Below are 18,060 nucleotides of genomic sequence, written 5' to 3'. Positions count from 1 at the left end.
GATCATTGTGTGTGTACAAGTCTTCACTTGACACCTAGCAATCCTATATCATCAGTTCATCCAAACCACTCACTACAGGTGAGTTCATACCCCTTAATTAACCTTTTAAATGTTTTTAAATTCTTTTATGGGGGGGGAATACAAGTTGAATTATTATAGTTATTATATCAATCACATGTGATTAATAACTACCAAAGAAGTGGATTTCTTACTTTTCAAACTGTGTTACCAAACTGTTTTACTTCAAACTGTTTTACAAAATCCTTTTCATGTCAAATACTTTTACTTAAACTCTTTTAAACTTATATTCTGTTAAATGTGTATCTATATAGATATAGTTATATAAGTAGGATTGAAAGGACTTAGGACTGATAGCTCACCTTACTTCCTGTTCCTTGTTTGGTTGTGGACTTAGGGTATTAGGGTTATCTGTCCGAAGGTCGTTTGAATCCTAGTTATATATTATGTATATGTATATAGATACAAAGGTTCCTTCTTTCATTCAGCTCCATACCTTTGGGTAGCAAGGGTATACATACATGTTCATACATTACTAGTAAGCTACTATAGGAGTAGTTTAGGAAGATACTAATACTATTATTAGAACAATGAAACATACAAAGAGTCAGTTCATACATGAAACAATACCATACAGAGTAGATAACAAACAATACCATACATAGAAAGAGATAACAAACAATACCATACAGAGAAAGAGATAACAAACAATACCATACAGAGTAGATAACTAACAATACCATACAGAGAAAGAGATAACAAACAATACCATACAGAGAAAGAGATAACAAACAATACCATACAGAGAAAGAGATAACAAACAATACCATACAGAGAGAACATACAGGCTAGACAGAGGTAGAACATACAATACAACTAGCACATTCATTACATATACATTATTACAGTTATGTGAGCCACCTAACGGGGCATGGCACTACCTGCCATGACCGTTTTTGTGTCCAGAATCTCCTTAAATGGGGAGCGTATGAGTTTGTGTATAGATGTATACTGGATTGACTATCCTACACCTTGCTGCTCGCTACAGTGGGACTTGCAAGTCTACGGGTGCCAAACGTCATTTCTTACGACGTCTTACATCGTCGTTTTTCTATTGATTCGGTAGCAGGATACAGGCCGATCACATGGTACTTTAAATAAAAATTGGTTTAAAGTAGTTAGTACAACAGTAGTTACTTAATACAACACTACAGTACTATATCATTTTCCCATTACATTTACTTTGTGATATTCACACAATAAACAATAATGTAAAAACTATATTTTTGGTCATTATAGTCGGATTTGGGAAAATACACACTCTTACAAGACACACACACACACACAGATACTAGATGCCTTGGTAGAAGGCTACTTTTAGTAGGAAACATAGGGTTTTCTAGGAGAGTTCAAACAATTACAAACTTTTACAAACATATACAATTACAAACTTACAAAACACTTTCATACAACTACAAACACTAATATACTTATGATCTCACCAGCTTTAAAGCTGATAAACTCTTTCAAAATAACTTGTATTCTTAGGTCGCCAGTAGACAGGTACCGGAGCCAGGTTTTTACGAAGATGGAGCTCGTTCAGGACTCATCTTTATTTTGATGTATATTATTTTTGGTGTCTATATAACTTGACATAACACACTTGTATGAAATTATATTATTAATGAAATGGATGATGTTGTTACTTGTTTACTACTTTGCATTGTTGTGATACTGTACATGACGTCCTCCACCCCCGAACGATTCCGCCGTTCCGGTTTTGGGGTGTGACATGGTGAGTGAGATAGGGTGCGAGACCCTGAATGATATGATTTGTAGAGCCCGAGAGCGGGAGATTTGTTTGGAGCACCCTGGGAAGATGGGTAGTATGTGGGAGGTCTGCGGACAGGGCCCCACAGGATGGTTATTCAACATTGTCGGCATTCAGTGGTTTAGTAACTATAACTGATTGGCGGATGAAAGCAACAAGGGAAGTAGCTCGTTGCTGAGGTATTGGTTGGAGCACCCATCTTTTGGTCTTTAAGATTATGGTGGGATCATTCAAGCATTAGGGACTGTCGGTTTCACTAGGATTCAGGAAGTGTTCATCTAGCTCTTAGAAGTGTGTGAACATTTGGGATTGGCTAGTAATGGAGCACTAGTTGGAAAGAGTTGGTTGTCATCGGATCGATCGTTGGGAAGTGAGAAGGATTGGGAATCATCCAATTTTCATGTATTGTGAAGGCTTAGTCGAATCTAAGTGGGGGAGATTTACCCCGGGATGCAAAAGCGGGATCGGTTTTGAAACGGGGATAAGTTTCACATCCCGTCAAGGAGAAAGGAGGCCCAAGTGGCTGTTTGGTTGAGGGTTGTGTTTGTTGGGGGTTCGGTAAAAATCCCCAGCATGTGAAACGCGTCTTCTTGGTGCTTGATAACAGAATTTGGGGAACCAAGTTGGGGTTCTAGTCATGAATTGAGTTCAGTTCGGGTGTTCGGCCGAGTGTGTGCTCGACTCTGAGGGTTTTTGGATTGATAGATTGAGGGCTTTGTTAGCTACCAAGGCTTGACAGTACATTCAACACGGGTGTGGGGGTTATATAGCGTATGTGGTAGATACACGGGTCAAGGATCACACCACGGCTTCCCGAGAGGGTGGGCTATCAACATGAGGTCTAGAGTTAGGCCGAGATTATAGTCCATGGATTGGATCAGGAGTTCGAAACCCCAAGTGGGGGAGAAGTGGCTATATGGGAGAGGGCACCAGGATGGGTCCAGGTTTATGCTCAACAGGCTTAGAGCGGTCCGGATAGATTGAAGGCCAGCGGGGCGTACCAGTCAGGCCGAAGGCTCGGAGAACGGTCCAGACAGGCTGAAGGCCCGGAGAGGCAGTCCAGACATGCTGAAGGTTCTGAGAGTGGTCCAGATAGACTGAAGGCTCGGTGAGGCGGTCCAGTCATGCCGAAGACTCTGTATGTGATCCGTTAGATCTAGCGGTCAGATAGTGAGGGAAGTGTTGTGAGACTGCGGGAGGACTCGTAGCATTCACGAATTGTTTCAGAAGATTAGGCCAGGTGGGCCAGTTCGCAAGATTGTGGGTAGACCACAACATATATAATTGGAATCAGGAAACGATAGGTCGTTGGAGACCGGACATGATGTAAGACTACAGTATTCTGGTAGCGTTCACTTTTAGTATTTGGTTCGATGGCGACAAATTGTCAGGTCATTGTGGTCGGATGGACCGGAAGGATTGATGGAGCCATGAGTGGCGATATAGCTAGGGTAGTTATTTCTAGCCAAAGTTTCTTTTGGAGTCGCGTGGGACAACTGTGAGATTACTCTTGGCTCAACAACCGGACAGGACTTCGATATTCCAGATAGGTTGGGACCAGGGAGGTCTCAGGGGACTACGGAAGCAACCAGAAGGCAACCTACTATTTCAGACAGTTTCTGTGATTAGGGCGATACTGATGAATTGGGTTTTCAGGTGTATGAGAAGTATCTGGATGTTGGAACCCCCAGTTATTAGAAGTTGAATAGTTATATGGGAGAATAACGGACTGGGTTCAACAACAATGAATTGGTATGAGTGGTCTGTCAGGGAGCCAGACCATCTCAAGGCTTCAAGTTTCATATAGAGTAGATTGGGTTTCAGCATGGGGCTGTGGATTCGTCTTCTTCGAAGTGGAAAGTTATTTTGGGATCAGTTCCCTTAGGAAGGTAATGGTATGTTCAAGGTTATGGTTATATCCCTCGGGCTGTCGAGCATTGATATTGCTATATTTATACGTATTTTTAGGCAATATTTAAGTACATTTATATATATATATATATATATATATATATATATATATATATATATAATATTGGTTTTTTTCCATAGAATAATGGTACTTATAAGGTTAAATTATATTTTGCAGCCAAAAAGAAGACATTTTGAAGAAAAGGACTAAAACCGTTAAAGAATGGAACTTTGGAGGTTAAAGGATTGAAGGACAGGAAAATCAGAAAAAGGCGTACTCACGAGGTGAGAATTAGAAGATTCACGAGGTCAGTATGGCCTTCTAGAAGATAAACATCGCGGATCAGGAATCCGTGTTGTATATGGATACTTACGGATTCACGAGGTGAACTTTGAATATTCACGAGGTGAATCGGAAAAAATTCAATACTATATATATCCTTGATCCCTACGACTTTAAGGAGGTTGGCTGGCTTAGAAAGGTTCCAGAAGTCGAAAATCAGAGAGAAAGAAGGCCTGGAAGTTGGTTCTAACACCAAGGAAGAAGAAGTTCATAAATTGATTCATAGTTTGGTACCTTTAAACATGATTTTAATTATGAATTGTGTTTGCTTATTTGCTAGGATGTCCAGCTAAATCTAGCTGCTTCTGTTAGCTAGATGAAGCTGAAACTCATGGTTTTATTTAATTAAACTATACTTTGCTTGTTGGTTATGTCTTGTGTTGATTGGTTTACCTAGCATGCTTGGCTTGTTAATTTAATTGCTTAAACTTCTTATTCTGTGTAGTTAATGACCATTATTCTGCATGAATTTGAACACCTAGTAATTTAGTGAGCATTAGATTATTAGAGCTAAGATCGAACCAATCTTAGTTGAGAACTTGAATTAATAAATTAGGTTGTGCTAGAGAACTCATATTATGACCATAATTGTGTTTATCAAATCAATCTTACATAGCTCCAATCCATTAAATAATTGATTCTGTGTTAGCTATTGTATGACTATACATAGATCTACATGAATTAGTTAATATTAGTAAATTTAGACCTAAATTGCTAATCCTATTTTAATTGGTAACCAACAGTAATTGTCATGACTAATTTATAAACCATTGAGTGAAAGCGGATTCGAACTAACAGAAGTGTTTTGTTTATTGATTGAATTGTGTTAAGAATTAAGTTCATCTAAACTTGCAAAATTAGATAAAACCCCTTCTTTTGTTAATAATTAGGTTAATTTAGTAGTAGATAAATTAATTAGACAATACCGTTCCCTGTGATCGACACCCGACTTACCCTACTATTATATAATTTTGACTAGGTACACTGCCTAGGTGCAATTTAGTTAGTTAAGGTAGTTAGGTTATAAATATTAAAATTAGGTGTAGCTAAATGCACGCATCAAGTTTTTGGCGTTGTTGCCGGGGAACGACTTAGTTAACTACTGATTTATTTTGCTTTAAATTAATCGATCCTTTTTGTGGGGTAAAACCTGAAAAAAAGTTATTTTTCAGTTTCTTTTTTTTCTTTCTAGCATTACAGAACTCACGACGTGAGCTTTATAGGTTCACGACGTGAATCCTGTGATTCCTAGTTTTCTTTGTTTTTTAGTTTTCTTTTCTATTTTAGTTCAGTTTTACGTTTTTATTTTGTGTATTTTGCAGGGGTACATGACCAGAGGGTCCAATACACCTTTGGTGCCACCTCTTGAAGATCCAGAGTCTGCCCTTCGCAAAAAGAAAGATAAGAACGTGAAAGAAGATCAAACACCAAAGAAGACACCCTTACAAGAACTCAAGTTAGTGTTCTCAAAGAAGTCAGGGAAGAAAACGGGAGAATCTAGCTCATCTACAAAGGACAAGAGCAAGGTTGCAAGTTTAGATCAAATACTTATCCCAAACGACTCTGATTACGAGTCCAAGAACGAGTTTGGACTATATACGAGCGAACCCGAAGACAAGCCAAGCAACAAAATGGCGAACATTGAAGAAATGACAATGGGAGCTTACAAGAAGGGTATTTGAGAAGATATTGGTCCGGGATTAGTACAACCCGCGATTCCTGCCACTGCCACATTCGAGTTGAAGGGCCACATCATTAATGCACTAAAGGATATTCCGTTTTATGGAAAGGATCGTGAGGATGCTTTCAAACATCTAGATGAGGTCAACGACATTGCTGACTATTTCAATGTCCCAAATATCAATAGAGATAATGTCTTGTTGAGGATGCTACCAGTTACTTTCAAAGGAGCTGCAAAAGACTGGTTGAAGGCATTCCCACCTGGTACGATCACTACTTGGGCTCAAATGCGTGAGCAGTTTCTAGACCAATTTTGCCCACCATCCAAGATAGCAAAACTCAAGAAGGCAATAACCAACTTTGAGCAACAGCCGGGGGAGTCAATATATGAGGCATGGGAGCGTTACAAATGATTGTTAAGGAATTGTCCTCAACATGACCTTAATATTCAGCAAGAGGTGTCTATCTTCTATGATGGGGTAAATGTCATGACTAGACAACTCCTTGATTCGCAAGGTCCTCTCACGAAGAAGAATCCTAATCAAATCAATGTGCTAATTGAAGAATTCACAAAACACTCTCGTGAGTACCAAAACCCAAGACAAGATGGAACAAAAGGCAGTGGGGGTGCACAATCTGAAGAAATGGCTGCTATGATGGCGATGTTGAATAATATGGACCGGAGATTGACCCAAATGGACCAATCAATTCATGCAATAAGAGTTGGATGTGAAAGGTGTAATGGTCCACACTTGACCAAGGATTGCAACTTAGACGATAACGGATACAAAAAAGCTCAAGTTTGCTACTCGAGTGGGGATAAGTATGATGAGGACTGGAGAAAACCAAAGAAAGAGTGGCTGCCATATGATGAATACAAGAGGCAAAAGGAAGAGAAATATAAGCAAACATGCGGAGGCTCCTACCAAAAAGAGCAACCACCAGCCGAGAAGAAAGTAGACTTGGAAAACATTTTGACCAAATTTATGGAAGCTTCCGAGAAAAGGATGATGATACCGACGCAGTGCTAAAGGAACACATGAAAATGATGAAAGAACAACAAACAATGATGATTGACCAGTAAGCTTCATTAAGAAATCATCAAGCATCGATCCATAATCTCGAAGTCCAAATTGGTCAACTAACTACTTTGGTGAGCAACAAATTATCCTCACAATTTCCCGAAAAGAATGCTCAATCCCATGCAATGACAATTGATACTGAAGAAGAGGCCATCTCTGAGTTTCTAGAAACGTTAGTAGTGGAGCAAAAGTAACCCGAACCAGAACCGGAGAAGTTAAAGATCGAAAATCAAAATTCTGCTGAATTAGTGAGCTCACGACGTGAGCCATCTATGCTCACGTCGTGGGCATGGTCTGAACAAAAAACTTCAAAATCCATTACGGCTTATCGTCCGCCTTTACCGTTTCCTTCCCGAGCTGATCTTAGTCCACTGGAAAGAGAGCATTTGGAGTTTATTAAGCATGTGAGGGGTATCCCGATTAATACTCCTTTTGTCGAGTCGTTATCCAAAATTCCCGAATATGAAATTTTTTTACAAGACTTGTTAGACACTCGTCAACAACTAAAGAAGAATTCTAAGGTGATTCTAAGTGAGAAAAGCTCAAAAGCTGTATTGGGAGAGATACCTAAGAAGATGGGGGATCCTGGACGCCTCACTCTTCCATGTGAGTTTGGGAATAATATGAAGATTTATGCTTTAGTCGATTCTGGGGCTAGCATAAATTTGATGCCTTATTCATTTTATCAGAAGTTGGATATTCAGAAGTTGAAGGCTACAAAAATGATTATTCACATGGCAAATCGTTCAGTGACACAACCCCGGGGCATTGTGGAAGATATTCTCGTAAAAATTGGGAAATTCGTTTTTCCAATAGACTTTGTGGTTTTGGATATGAACGATGATCCTGATGTTCCGATTATTCTTGGTCGCCCGTTACTTAATACTGCTGGAGCCTTGGTTGATATACGTGAATCCCAGCTCACCTTGAGAGTTGGAGATGAGAAGGAAATTTTGGGAATAGAACATGGTTTCAAGAGGATTGGTGTTCAAGAAGAGGTTTTCAGTATTGATGAAGAAAGTGAACTTGAAGAATTAGAGAAGCTCACGGAAGAAGAAATCAAAACGATTCGACAAGTTAAACGAACAAAACCAAGAGCATCCGTCCCGTTTTTAGTTGAAGTCATTGCCTACACGAATCCAACTTCTTGGGTAAGTAAGGAGAGTGATGAAATATTGAGTGATGATGACAAAGACGAGGTAACTTCCAAGGAGACAATTCCAATGGTGACGGAAGAAAAGATTCCCATGGAGTTGAAGAATAAAGAGAGCTTGGAGAATAAAGGGACCAAAAGAAAGCTTGATATAGATGACGTGAAACCTAAAAAGGAAAACTCGAAGAAGGCGTACATTAGACGAGTTCAAGCTTACAAGAGGCGATGGAAAGAACAAAAGATTCAGTTGGTGATGGACTCTTCAGACGATTCAACGTAAGGAGGCACGGAGTCCGGCTCATGACTCCAAGAAAAAGAAGCGCTTCTCGGGAGGCAACCCGAGCTCGGTTTGAATTTTCTTTTCCTTTATGTCTTTAGTTTAGTTTTTGCATATTTAGTTTTTTTTAGATATTCAATCATCTAATCATCCAAATTAAGTGGTAAATAAGAAGAATATTTAGTTAATTAAGGTTTATATTTTTCGATCAGACATAACTCACGAGGTGAGTTCGATAATATTCACCTCGTGAACTCATAATACATACGGGGTGGGACATTTTAACCAAATGAAACTATTAGCCCATTATTATGTAATTAAATGGCTCAACCACGTTAGCCCATAAAAACTCACGACGTGAGTTAGAAAGAACTCACGAGGTGAATCCAAAAGTGACACGGGACCACAGCTTAAACAATTTAGAATCCTTTTGACCAAACCATTTTCTCAACCTCACGAAGTGAAGAGTGTTCTTTGGTCCCCCACCCACCCGATTTCGGCCTAGATTGACTGAATTTAATACTTTTTCTTACGTAATCTCCACACCAAGGTAAACATCTCATATTTCTTTTGGTTAATTTTCACTAGTTTGTTGATTTGGGGGCTAGGGTTTTTCATATGCTTCAATGTCGAAATTTTGCCCAAAATATGTTATTCATCCATTGCATGTTACTTGATTGTGATTAGAAATGGTTTATGAGTAAACCCTAACAAGAATTAAGTCCCAATTTCTGATCATTAAGACCGATTTTCGCTGTGAATAGCGAACTCACGAGGTGAGTTTGTTAAGACTCACGAGGTGAATCCTGGCACCATCAAAACAGTTTTCTGTTTATTAAATAATTTCTTGGATTTTTGTTTTGTGGTTGTTTGTTGTTTTGTTTTGCAGAAATGGGTCCAATAAGAGGGGTTCCAGTTGGGGTGGCTAGTTTGCACCCATTTTACGTCTTCCCAACAACCTTGCCTCGGGATATTTTGACACAGTGCAACAACCGGTTGGGATGGTTACACAACAGAGAGTTTGCTATTGCCCCAACAGTTAATTGGCAAAGGCTTCAGGAGGTTGGACTCGTTGAAAGACTAAACCCGTTTCTTACCAAAACTTTTATGGGAAACGGGTATTCGTTTACATGTAAGGGATGGAGTAACTTGTTCGCCATCCAAGAAAGAGTTTACAAGGAATTGTATGTTGAATTCTTTTCTACCGTGGTGTTCCATGAAAATGTCCAAGACCCTAACTACTTACAAGCATTGGTCTTTCGTCTGGGTGGGGAATATAAGGAGTGCAGTTTGGTAGAATTTTCATGGAGGACGGGTTTATACGAGGCCCACGAGACCGTGACCCCCCGAGTTTTCTATGTTCTTACGGGAGGCTACCCATACTTATTCCGGGGGAATGTCGGTATATGATTTTTGGAGCCATATCGCTTTTGGTGTTTTCAACTCCGGTGTGTCACCAGAAAGCAGCATCAAATCACCCATTCACCGTTTGCTTCACAGGCTGATCACATTCTCCATCCACCATAAAAAATTTGGAGATAAGGTCACCAAGATTAATTTATTTTTCTTGTGGTCTATTTTACAACCGGGGTTTTGGTGCAATCTTTCCTACTTCTTGGTTCGTTACTTGGCAGAATATGCAGTGAGTTCCCGACCCGGGAGCCTAATTTGTGGTGGCCATTTTGTCACCCGCTTAGCCAAGTCTTATGGCGTGTTCGTTCCTGTGATTACAAGGACACTTACGTGTATATAAGGGAACACACATTTTCTATGGGATACCTTGAGACCATACGGGTTGTGGTCAATTATGGGACGCATTGGGGGATACCGCACATCGATAACGAGGGTGAGGACCAACCGACCGAAGAGCCCGAGCAACAACCAAGGCCTCGAAGAAGGAACGTGAGGGCCCGGGGGGAGATGGGTAGATCCCAACCATACGAGGGTGGCATACCCACCAATCCGTTCCAAAGCCGGGTGGGTTCTTATTTGGATAATTTACGCGGTGGGGTGACTTATAACACCCAAATTCTTGAAGCCATGTTCTCTCATATGAATGTGGTAAGACCACCCACCGTACCACCTCAATGCCCTTATATTCCTACGTGGGAAGAGTTATGGATGCCAAGAGGAGACGGAGCCGGGACTAGCGGAGCGAACGAGGATGATGAGGATGATTGATCGTTTATTTTTAGTTTTATTTCGTTTATTTTAGTCTTGTTTGGTTTGGTTTTATGTTAATTTTAAATTTGTTTGGATTGTAAGACTATTAAGATATTATGTTACTTTTTGCTTTCTTTGGTTATTAATTTCCAGATTTGCTAGGAGCCGCATGAAAAGGATGTCGAGATATGAGTGCATATATGTTTAGCCGGGAGTGTTTAAAGTCGAGAGTCGAGACCCACAATTTAAAATAAGTGTGGGGTGAGTCAAGAGCGAAGGTATAGTTAGAGAGAAGAGTCCAATATAATAGGTAGAAGAGTCTTAATCCATTAAGACATGGGGTTGAATACAAGAATTGAAAGAAGAGTTGGGGGCAAATTATTTCTGGGATTCCAGTTTTCACCTCGTGAATATTCAAATATTCACCTCGTGAGTCAGTATATGATGACTTCCCATAACCCGCTTCACACCAACTTCACCTCGTGAATATTCATATATTCACCTCGTGAATTCAGTAGCCCCACGACGTGGATTTATATTTCACAAAAAAAATGAATGTTATTGTTCCATATTCATTATGTGATTCACCACCATTCTTTTTGGGATTATCATGAGGATAAGAATGTCTCATTTTCTTTACCATGCAATGTGGCGTATGCTTTCCCACATTGTTCTTTCCGTTTTGGAGTTTTACACCACATTTGTTGAAGATTGAAGTTTCGATTCCATACTTTGCCGGTACATTACATATCTCGCGTGTTCAAGATCCCAGTTCCTATTTCACGAAGTCCGTATTCAAGATGCACACTTTATCCACACTTTTGGAGTTCGATCTCGCCACTTCTATCCCAGGGGAGTCTGTTTATTTTTCTCCCTCTTTTTATTTATATGTTTTGCATAGCATACAATGAGGGCATTGTATGTAATAAGTGTGGGGTAGGGGTAGAAAAAGTAAATTGCTAGAAAAGTAGTAAATTTAAAAATTTTAATAAATTTGAAATAATAATCTAATAATTTAATTCTAGTAATAATAATAATTTAAACTTAAGTTGCTACTATTGTGTGGGATGATCCGATGAGAGCTCAAATGTTTAGTTGAGCCAATATACGTTATAGTGCATTTGTGGCCTCCTTTATTCTAGTGAAATCATGGGACAAAAACACAACCTCGCTTAGTTCGATGGATGCAATATGTTTAGCATCGTGTACCAGAAATGTATCCAGGAAGACTAATACCTTAACCAATAAAGGTTGAAGTTAAGCACCCCTGCTTAAGCATGTAGGTCTTTGAGTGAAAAAAAGAGTGAGTACATGTAAAAAAAAGAGAGAGAAATTACCAAAAAGTGAAAAATTGAAGAATTGTTGGAGCTATAGAGTATCAAAGTTTGAAGATCAAAGATCAAAAATTCTGAAAAATCAAAAGTTGAAGATACCAAAAATCGCACAAAAAGGTGATGAATTCAAAGTACAAATTGAATATCAAATGTCAAAGAAAGAAGAATTCAAGAAGTCCTTTATGGTATCTTAAAGTTGTAATTCTCTAGTTATGTATGCTTGGGTAGCTTTACAAAAATACCTTGAGGTTAGGAAGTTTTCTATGGATGGATTCAGAGGGATGCATAAAATGAGCATTGTTCAAAAGAAGTGGGCGCGCGTTTATGAGGATTGTGAGTATTTAGAGTATGGGGGGGGGGGTCCTTTAGGAAAAATTTTAGACACAAATGCATGCGTTGAGGTCTTGGCATAATGGCTGAGCTGGAATTGGATTGTTCTATGTGATGCTAGTGATGAAGGTTTAAGTTAAAATAAGTAGATTTGCTTGAGGACAAGCAAAGCATAAGTTTGGGGTATTTTGATATTGCTATATTTATACATATTTTTAGGCAATATGTAAGTACATTTATATATATATATATATATATATATATATATATATATATATATATATATATATATTGGTTATTTGCATAGAATAATGGTACTTATAAGGTTAAATTATATTTTACAGCAAAAAAGAAGACATTTTGAAGAAAAGGGACTAAAAGCGGTAAAGAATGGAACTTTGGAGGTTAAAGGATTGAAGGACAAGAAAATCAGAAAAAGGCGTACCCACGAGGTGAGAATTAGAAGATTCACGAGGTGAGTATGGCCTTCTAGAAGATAAACATCGCGGATCAGGAATCTGTGTTGTATACGGATACTTACGGATTCACGAGGTGAACTTTGAATATTCACGAGGTGAATCGGAAAAAATTCAATACTATATATATCCTTGATCCCTACGACTTTAAGGAGGTTGGCTGGCTTAGAAAGGTTCCAGAAGTCGAAAATCAGAGAGAAATAAGGCCTGGAAGTTGGTTCTAACACCAAGGAAGAAGAAGTTCATAAATTGATTCATAGTTTGGTACCTTTAAAGATGATTTTAATTATGAATTGTGTTTGCTTATTTGCTAGGATGTCGAGCTAAATCTAGCTGCTTCTGTTAGCTAGATGAAGCTGGAACTCATGGTTTTATTTAATTAAACTATACTTTGCTTGTTGGTTATGTCTTGTGTTGATTGGTTTACCTAGCATGCTTGGCTTGTTAATTTAATTGCTTAAACTTCTTATTCTGTGTAGTTAATGACCATTATTCTGCATGAATTTGAACACCTAGTAATTTAGTGAGCATTAGATTATTAGAGCTAAGATCGAACCAATCTTAGTTGAGAACTTGAATTAATAAATTAGGCTGTGCTAGAGAACTCATACTATGACCATAATTGTGTTTATCAAATCAATCTTACATAGCTCCAATCCATTAAATAATTAATTCTGTGTTAGCTATTGTATGACTATACATAGATCTACATGAATTAGTTAATATTAGTAAATATAGACCTAAATTGCTAATCCTATTTTAATTGGTAACCAACAGTAATTGTCATGACTAATTTATAAACCATTGAGTGAAAGCGGATTCGAACTAACAGAAGTGTTTTGTTTATTGATTGAATTGTGTTAAGAATTAAGTTCATCTAAACTTGCAAAATTAGATAAAACCCCTTCTTTTGTTAATAATTAGGTTAATTTAGTAGTAGATAAATTAATTAGACAATACCGTTCCCTGTGATCAACACCCGACTTACCCTACTATTCTATAATTTTGACTAGATACACTGCCTAGGTGCAATTTAGTTAGTTAAGGTAGTTAGGTTATAAATATTAAACTTAGGTGTAGCTAATTGCACGCATCAAGCATGCCGGGGAAGGCAAGGACTGATTTCGAGGACGAAATCTACTTTAAGTAGAGGAGAATTGTAACGTCCCGTTCCCGTTTATTTATTTCGAAATAGGGTTAGTAAATAATGCGAATAATATACAATTAAAGACTAAATTTTTATAGATTTAGCAAGTGAAATAATTAATTAAAAAACATTTTATAGATACAAAGGATTAATTGTAATAATAATAACAATAAATTAAATATAAAAGGTCCAAGGGTTATTGTGTTACTTTGGAACTTCTTTTGGTTCAAGGAATTAAGTTAGGGTAGATTATGTCAAAAGACCAAATCTTAGGGACCTTTCCAGCCAATTTCAGAAATCAGGCCCCATGTGTTGTCTCCTGACGTGCAGGGGGGGGGGGGACCTCCTCCTTTCTCCTTTTAAGTTGCAGCTAATTCCCCCATTTGAGCAAAAGAAAAACCCTAGCTCAGACGTGTTTGTGTGTGTGTTGTGTGCGACTGGAGAGTTAGAGGAGGGAGTTTGAGTCCGAAAGAGAAAAAGAGAAGGGGAAAGAGGCTGTCATCACTAGTGTTCATTGGAAACGCCATTAAATGTCGCCGGAGCTCCATCAGAGGATTGTAGTTTCTGGAAAGCATGGAGTGGCGGTGGAGGAGGTTGATGTTGTTGCTTGGAGCGTTTGGTTTAGGTAAGAAAACTCTTTCTTTCAATATATCTCTTTTTTCTTATTGTTTTCTTACCGAGGGTTACAACCATTATCGTAGTTGGCAGATTTGGCCACCGGAGCTCACTCCATCGCCACCACAAGCCACCACGGGATGGTTGTGGGTTGTATTTTTCTTCCTAGCTGTATCCTGGAAGTTTAAGCATGCTATAATAGAGATTTTTCCAACAAATAAAAGTAGTTTCGGAATCCGACTGAAACTGTGTGGCAGTGCTCCTATGTTTCGAGAAAGGAGTGTCATGATAAGCTAGTAAGCTGATGGAGATCTCATGGTATGATGAGAGTTATTTGAAATAGAAGGAAAGGGGCTCCATCTATCTATATCTATATATCTTATAAACTAGCATTTTTCCTTGAACCTTTGAAACTCCCAAGAATATTCAACTAATATAATTTAAGTTATGATTAATTGAAATGATGTGATTTGTAACTTTCAAAACTCTTCAAATCACGCTATTTAATTGATAGGTTAAATGAAATATTTAACCTATATAAGAACATTGTAGCTTGCATATTGCATGTATGTCAACTCATAATGATAGATTATATTGATAGAGTTTGAAGAGTTATGCGAATAGTTCCATAGATATAAGAGAGCAATTGCAACTTTTCCAAATGTAAATGCAAGTAAATGCAAATTTGGTACATGTAAAGGTTTATATATTAACCAAGCTTTAAGTTTGGGTAAGTGTGTAAAGGTATACTTGAGGCAATTTTTTTTTTAATTTTATGTGTTATGGATCTTTTAATAATCATAAGATGATGAAGTGGGACTGATAATTACTTCTCATGAGCTTTTGGTAAATCAACCTTTAAGCTATTTATCAATTAGAGCAATTAACTTTGTTAACATGTATGTATTTTTATGTCGTCTTTCTCTTTTATGTTAAGACAATTCATTTTTCTATCCAAGAGAACATTATTCAACATGTATTTTATGCTATTAGTTATATATTATGTTAGTTTCTATCGTTTATTTTGTTGTAAGTAACATTGATGGAACTTTTTATAATTGATTTTGTTAAAAAGAAATTTACAACTATTATTCCAAATTGTTGGTGATAATGACGAATTATAACGAATGATTTTAAATATGATATGCCTTTATTGTTCAAAACCAAAGATTATTTATGTTTTATAAAAAATAAATTCATTATGTTCTCGCAAAATTTATATGTATGTTTCCATTTTTTAAATGTTTTTATAGTAATAAAAATAAGTACTCTATTATATCTTATTACATTAGTCGATTTCCTTTTTTCTTTTCGTTCTTCATTGTAAATTTAAAGTAAAAATAAAGAAAATATTAATACTTTTATAAGAAAATATAAGCGATAAAAATATACTTTACATGTAACACTCACCACTCCCTAACCCACTTTTAACATGTTTTTTTAAATTGGTCTTAGTACTTAAAAATTACTATAGCTTTGAATTTCAAATCATTATTTTACTTGGACCTTTCATTCTCTTCCAATATTTTATAGTTTTAAGCACAAAAGAAAAAGTACAATACCGAAGTACGTACGATAACTTTTTAAAAATATAATAATGAAATTTTTTCAAACAAATAGTTTTTAATTAAGTAAAAATAATAATAGTTTAAAATAAAGTAAAACTACAAAATAGATTATATTATATTAAAATTTTTTTATTATTTGAAATAATAATAATAATAATAACAATAATAATAATAATAATAATAAATGAAATAAAATACTTAAATAAATTATTTCGAAATCATTTAAAATTACCTATAATTATTATTAAATTAAAACTTTTATTTAATTCAATTCAAACACAAATTATTATATTATTTACTTAAAATAATTATAAAATTAGTTAAAACTTTTATTTACTTAAAATAATTATAAAATTAGTTAAAACTTAGTGTATTTTAATGATAAATTCCAATAATATTGTTATTATAACATATAATTTTAAATATTTATATTATATTATTGCATACAACTCAAGTGTTTGAAACTCCTATACAACTCAAGAGTTTTCTATATTAAATGTGGCTTTGATTCAAAATTTAATGTAATTAGTCATGCCTTTTTATTTTCCACTACATTCAAGAGTTTTTTTTTTTATTTAAGTTATGATTATTAATGTTCAATGTTTTTTTTTTATTTTCCATTTATTTATACACATTATAGCTATATTTTTACTATATAAATAAGTTTTGATCAAAATATATTTGAAAATATCCGTGATTCAAATATGAAAAGAGTTGAAAAAATAAGTTTTGTCCCTTCAATGTTTATTGCAATGTGATTTTTTTTATAACAATGTTTCTATAATTCAAATGTATGTTGATTTATAAATATTCATTTTAAATGATTTGTAAGTGTTTAATAAGTTTTGTTTGATGTAAATGTTATACTAAATGTTGTAATGTTTTTATGTTGTTAAAATATTTTTCCATATTATTTCTTATTTGTTTTATATACAAATCAACATATGTTTTATGTATAATTGCACAACATAGAACAGTCTATAAAATCATCAGAAGTTATAGTATTTATTTTTTCATACTACTTTTTTATTTGATATATATAGAAATCAACATATGTTTTGATATACAATTTACGCAACATAAAACGGTCTATAAAAGCATCAATTAATAGCAGAAGTAATCAATGATATAAACTTATTACAGTTAATAAAACTAATAGGTTAACTATATGTTTTATTACGCTACTGACATTGGTTTTTACATGTATAAATACCAATCACAATTTGTAAAATTTTATTATTTTAATTAAGTAATTATATTTGCGCGCAACACGCGAGTATTCACCTAGTTTTTAATATTACCAAAATTATGTGGATACAAGCTCCTGGATGCGGCTATGTTCTTACCTTGAGGTAAGTAAGATCTTATAAAATAATTCATTTTAAGATGCCTTAAAGTATAAATTGAAAACCTTCAAGAAACTTTAACTGGATATGGGGCTTGTGAATTCAAATTATTTAATCGGTTTATGTTGAATAGCTTTGACCGTTGATTTTAGTTATATAACATGGTAAAAGTTTATTAAGTCATGATGCTAATGAAATTATTATCTAAATTCCATCACGTGGATATTAACTAGATATATATCACATTTATACGGGGTTGTTCCTAATACATATAATGTGAAGGGAAAATAAAAATTAAGGTATTATTATAACTATAAATAACAAAGATATTAATACATTATTTAAAAAATAACCAAACTTTAAGTATTTTCATAAGTATTAGGCATTAGAATATAATATTTGAAATATGATCTAAATAGAGGTTATTGATATGAATGTAGGTGTTAAAGAAGTGAGAATCCATCTTAGTCATTGCAGTGGTTTTATTTCGTTTTCGCTGTTTCAGGTGAGTTCTCCTCACTATATCAACAGGGTCTACGACATCAAGGTCGACCCTTTATGATTTACATCCTGGTTTAGGATGGTTGTTATGTTATTGATCTGTTAGATTTCATCTTGGTTTTAGGATGATTGTTATGCTAGTAATCTGTTAGATTGATATCCTGGTTGTAGGTTGGTTGCTATATTAGAGATCGGTTAGATCGGTATCCTGGTTATAGGATGGTTGACATGATAGTGATTTGTTAGATCTGTATGACTATCTGTTATTGCATGCTAGCGTCTGAT

General features: G+C 35.7%; 1 non-coding gene across 1 annotated transcript; it reads right to left on the bottom strand.

Annotated features, from left to right (window-relative positions):
- Positions 1-6,118: 6,118 nt before the first annotated feature.
- Positions 6,119-6,225, bottom strand: LOC145118336 (small nucleolar RNA R71). The gene has a single exon (XR_013713291.1). It is a non-coding gene; the product is annotated as a small nucleolar RNA R71 (small nucleolar RNA).
- Positions 6,226-18,060: the final 11,835 nt, after the last annotated feature.

This window comes from Lactuca virosa, chromosome 5, assembly GCF_052849685.1.
Source record: "Lactuca virosa cultivar CGN04683 chromosome 5, Lactuca_virosa_CGN04683_v6, whole genome shotgun sequence".
NCBI classification, from domain to species: domain Eukaryota; kingdom Viridiplantae; phylum Streptophyta; class Magnoliopsida; order Asterales; family Asteraceae; genus Lactuca; species Lactuca virosa.
The sequence above is the reverse complement of the archived record's forward strand: the minus strand, read 5'-3'. Positions and strand labels throughout refer to the sequence as shown.